This window comes from Terrapene carolina, unplaced genomic scaffold (assembly GCF_002925995.2).
Source record: "Terrapene carolina triunguis isolate 2854851 unplaced genomic scaffold, T_m_triunguis-2.0 Scaffold67, whole genome shotgun sequence".
Classification (NCBI taxonomy): Eukaryota; Metazoa; Chordata; order Testudines; family Emydidae; genus Terrapene; species Terrapene triunguis.
The window spans coordinates 29,790,835-29,796,834 of NW_020664418.1; positions in this window are offsets into that span (position 1 = coordinate 29,790,835).

Below are 6,000 nucleotides of genomic sequence, written 5' to 3' on the forward strand. Positions count from 1 at the left end.
GGACAACTTGTTAGCCAGGAATAAATTCAGTATATTAGCTACACTATCAAATGTTGTTACTGAAAACACAAATAAACACAACTAGATAGTAAAGGTAATCTGCTTTTAACATATAGCAAACATCAACTTGTAGTAAAATAAAATGTTTTTAATTCTGTTTTTGAGACTACCTTCTTTTATTAGAGATAGTTTAGATCATTCTAAAGCCAGACTTTTCTCTGAAATCATCTGTATCATAGAATTTTGTAGTCCAGTGCACATTATGTATTTATTATTTGCAAGAATTGATTTTTTTAAAGTAAATTTGAAAAAAATAAAATAAACCAGACACCTTATTTTATCTGGGTATCGTCTATGACTTTTGAAACATTCTGTAGTAGTGCATTGAATTTTGATGTGAAAAGTTAGAAAGCAAATCCGCTTTCTGATACTTCACTTTATGATGGAGTTACAGATGATTCCACAATGGTAATAATTTGGGAGCAAAGAATCTAATGTTGAAGATACTAGCTGTCATAAAAAGTATATTTTCTTGTTTAAAAAAAGTCATTCCAATCTTTTTTTTCTTATATCCTTTTTGATGAAATTAACTATTTCACCTCTGACCTGAATTTAAAGAATTCAATTAAACTCCTAAAGATAAGCTACAAAGACGAGTAGTATAATTCATGGTTTACATAGTCACAAGGTAATATTTTAACCAGTAGTTTCATAGATATTTTTAATTGTATCACTTGGTGAGTGAATTTTCTTTGAATTAAAGAGATACTACTTCTAAGCACTAATAATGATAGTGATAATAACATCTTTTCAAGTCAGCCATACTCATTCTCTGATCCTGGTTCTCATTTAAACTAAGGCCACTTTATACCATTCTAGCTATGGAAAGCAGCCTTAACATGCTATAAATGTAATCTATTTCAGTGTTAAGGCCCCTTTACAATGTCAGAGCAGCATAAAGTGTCTTTAGTGTAAATGAGAATCAGACTCTCTGAGCTGAATTCCACAGTCCTTCCATTGACAAAGCTCCCACTGAAGGTAGTAATGTTTTATCCTAGTAGGACTGTAGGATCAGAGCCTATATGGAGAATGCACAAAAGTGAAAATTGGGAATGTTTTTTAAGAGCCCAATCATGCCAACAGTTGTTACAGCCCTACTGCTTACTACAGTGAGTCAAGTCAATGGGACTTCTCATCCAACAATGTCTAGCAGCAAATGTTTGCAGGATATTGGCCCTATGGGTGAAAGTTGTCATGTAATATACAATGGCTGTGCCCATACAGATCCAATGATATATATAGAGCTGTAGCTGTACTCATATATTGAAAACTATTAAGGGCCAGACTGGGCCTTCTTTGCTCATACTGAATGGTACTTTACTGCTAAAATAGTCCCATTGCATTGGATGGATGTATTTGAGGAGTAAGGCACTACTCATTGTGAGTGAGGGTAGTACAGTCAGGCTCTCAAAATGTAATGAATAAGGTACATCTCTGAAAAGATGAAAGGTAAATTTTATATTTAGATTCAATCAAGAGTAAACAATTGGTTCTTGGGGTTGGTAGTTCACACTAAAATATCGATAACTTCAATTTAAAAAGTGATTTTTTTTAAATTGAGTGTATAATATTTGTATTTGAAACAAAGTCTCCTCATTCATGAATACATCTAGTTCCATAAATCCAGAACGAATTAATTTAGGACATTGACACAATCATTCACTTTACTTGGAGAAGATCAGCCTTCGCTCATTGTTGAAATAGTTCATTTGTTCCTGCTTGGAAACGTCCGCTCCAATGCTTTGCAATATTTGTGGCAAATTATCCCTGTAACAAAATGAATGCACTATGGAAATTGTACTATGTCATCTGGAGCTCATTGTGCAATATTGAGTTACTATACTGTATGCATTTGTTCAAAAGATTAATATTAATGTTTAGATAATATGTATTGGTAAGATATTTGTTTTTGAACATACATTGTGTTGATACTTATGAATGGTCTAAATATAATAAATCATATTTTACATATTGAGAAAATGTGTATTTATAGTCATCTATCACATAAATTAGATGCTTTTGATTACACTATTGTTTCCACTCCTTGGCATATGCTCATGGCACCAAGGACTTTGCTCTGTAACCAACTGCTCATTTGTCCTACGAAGGACCTGATACAGTCAATCTGAATATGCTAGAAAGTTTGTGTTCCTTGCCTTGTGGAAAGAGCCCTAGTGAGCAAAGGCAATGCTGCGGAGACAGATCTCACATCATATCTGCTAATTCCTCCATCCCTTTGGCAAGGAAAAAGGAGAGAACTGCTGGAGGATGAGTTAGGTCCCAGAGGACTGGAGAAGGGCAAACATAGTACCTATCTTTAAAAAGGGAAACAGGACATGGGGTATTATAGACCAATACCCGGAAGGACACTGGAACAAATTATTAAACAATGAATTTGTGAGCACCTAGAGGATAATAGGAGTTATAAGGAATAGCCAGCATGGATTTGTTAAGAAGAAATCATGGAAAACCAATCTAACTTCCTTCTTTGACAGGATTACTGGCCTAACCAGTGGATGGGGAGGGGAGCAGTAGATGTGAGAGATCTTGATTTTAGTAAGGTTTTTGACACAATCCTACATGATATTCTCATAAGCAAATTAAGGAAATGTGATCTAGATGAGATTACTATAAGAGGAGTGCCAACTGGTTGAAAGACTGTACTCAAAGAGTAGTTAGCAATGGTTTGCTGTCAAACCAGGAGAGTGTATCTAGTGGGGTCCTGCAAGGGTCAGTCCTGGGTCCAGTACTATTCAATATTTTCATTAATAATTTGTATAATGGAGTGGAAAGTACGCTTATAAAATTTGCAGATGGCACCAAGCTGGAAGGGTTTACAAGCACTTTGGAGGACAGTATTAGAATTCAAAATTACCTTGACCAATTGGAGAATTTATCTGTGTTCAACAAGTTGAAATTCAATAGCGAAAGTGCAAACTATTTCACGTAGGAAGGAAAAAATCAAATGCACAACTACAAAATGGGGAAACTGGCTAAGAGGAAGTACTGCTGAAAAGACTCTGGGGGTTATAGTGGATCACAAATTGAATATGAGTCAACAATGTGATGCAGTTGCGAAAAAGTAGAATATCCTCCTAGGGTGTATTAACAGGAGTGTTGTATGTAAGACACAGCTGGTAATTGTCTCTCTATTCTGCATTGGAGAGGCATCAAATGGAGTACTGTGTCCAGTTCTGGGTACAACACTTTAGGAAAGATGTGGGCAAATTGGAGAGAGTCCAAAGGAAAGCAAAAATGATAAAAAGGTTTAGAAAAACTGACCTATGAGGAAAGGTTTAAAAAAAAAAAAACCTGGGTATGTTTAGTCTTGAGACAAGAAGACTGGGGGGAGGGGACCTGATAATAGTCTTGAAATATTTTGAAGGCTTTTCTAAAGAGGACTGTGATCAATTGTTTTGTATGTCCACTGCAGGTGGATGAGCAGTAATGAGCTTCATCTGCAGCAAGAGATTTAGGTTAAATATTAGGAAAAACTTTGTAACGATACATATATAATACCACTTAGATCTGTAATAACATAAGCAGAAGTATTCACCCTTGGGGAGCAGTGGTAAATGAGATACAATGCAGAGGGACTGAGCAGGCTGACCATAAACAAGTTCAAAGTACTGAGTATAAAAGGGAAGCTACATCAAGGGCCAATTCACTGTCAAACATCCATTGCTTCGTTCTGTTAAACAAAATTAATGTATAAACAGGAAGGGAGGAACAGGAATATGCTAGAGAAGTAGTTACTGGATATCTCTCTTGCCATGGGAAATGCCATAGCAAATTCCTGCTGGAAGATTTACAATCACAGGGAAAAGCTCTGATTTAAACAATTTTATGCGGTTGCCCTAGTGAAAAGAAAACGGTAACATCCCAGGTTTCTTATCCAAAACTTAACTCATAAGCCCAAGTTAAATTTCCCTGGTAAAAAATCAATTACCTTATATGGGGTTGTTACACTGAATTTGCCCTGACAATGAACCCAGGAGAACAGGCCAGTTCTTGATAGTGATCTAACCACAACAAGCTGCAATAGGATTGATTCCAAATATCTATATCTTTAGACTATTTCTGAGTAGATTTGCCGTTCATAAAAAGTAATGTAGTCTTCAAGATGGAAGACTTCCCTTTTGCACAGGACAGGTACAGCAAAGACAGCAACATTAGCTGCTCTATAATGGGTCTTGATCCTATTCTAAAGGGTTCATCTCTAGGAGTGAGAGGGCACTTCAATGTACATCCCAGTCAGTTACTCTTATTGGCCTTTTTGCTGAGATTACCACTTATCAACAATAGTGATGTTGGACACCTGGACTGCCACCAACTCCATTCTCATGAGCCACCAGAGAGCCAGTTATTTTGATCATCACCAGCCTGGGCTGGAGTTGAACTCATGACCTCACAGTGAAAGGTACTCAATCCTCCTTCCAATTCTCCAGGAATCCAGTTGCTCTGATTTGAAGACTGGCTAATGAGCAGACTTTTGTATATATTGAGTCTTCTCTGCCTCCCTCTCCCCCGGCTATATGCTGCACTGTATAGCCACTAACCCAATGCACTACTTTTATTTTAATCTGGCCTAAAAATAGATACTTGAAAAGCACCTCTGAATTTGGCCCAGCGGCTCTCATAAAAGAAATGACTCTGAGCTCTAAATTTTGTATGAGTTTTAGCCACCAGCCCACGTAAAAGAAAATGTCATTGTGTTGTTTTGGTAAATGCAAAACCCAGACAGCCAATATTCCTTTGTGCACCTGCAATTCCCATTGATTTAAATGGCAGTTTTGGCTAGGCAGGATTGGACCAGTAATGTTTTAATACATGCCAGAGTCTTATAGGCATATCTACAGATTTGAGCTTGGGCTGAATGGTACCGCCCCAGATTGTTTGTGTGTGACAATGGACCTATACAGTAAATATGTCTGGATTGTCTGTGGATCTGGAAATAAATAACAGCCACTTGGAGCTTTTCAACCATTAATTTGTTCATAATTCTGGAAACTGTTTTAATCTCTCACTTTTTTAAATGTAATAGTTTTTATCCTACAACCCACAGCTTTTTGACAACACCTGACTAAGATAATGCTTTGACATTTTATATCATAAGTAGCTCCTCTTGCCTCCCTTTTTTATAAGTAAATGCAATTAGTTTACATTGCACATGATTAATTTCACTTTGATATTTGTCTAAAAAGAATCCAGTATGTTTCCTGGCATTTACAAGAGTCCAGGTGGGTGCTGTGTATTTGGTGTGATATTTTCCAAAGATGTCAGGCAGGTCAAGAATGTGTAAGTGCAATCACATCCATTTGGCTCCTAATGAAGGAGAAATATGGAAGTGGGTGTGTAAAAACATGCAGCGGAAACCCTGTTGTCACTACAAAATTCATCCACATTTCTGTAGTGCATATGTATGTTATTTTTACAGGTCAAATCCTGCTCCCTTCCCTTTTCCTGGGAACAGGATCTGGCTTATAAATAAGACTGAAGGTTCAGCAGCTGTGAATTGTGCCTAAGCATACTAATGAAAATATAACCACCAAGAAACAATGAGCATGGCTCCCCTCTTACTCTTGATTTACATGGGGATAAAGTGAGGACTTGTCTATGCACAAAAACTGAACTGCTTTAACTATACTGGTTTCAAGGCTTAAGTATGGATGTAGTACCTATATAGCTTATTCCTGTGCAGGAAAGGGAATGTCAGTACAACTGCATCCACCCTCGGGGTTATAATCATGTTGGTTAAAAAAAAAATCACATCCCTAACCAACAAAGTTATACCAGTACAAAAACTGTGTACAAGCCAGTCCTGAGGGAAGACTGGGACTAGACTGTTTTTATGTTTTCTGCCTGATATTTTAGTTTAGAAATAATATTAATAGGATAGAGTATTGTAATAAGCACTGGAGAGGTCCCTTACTATGAGGT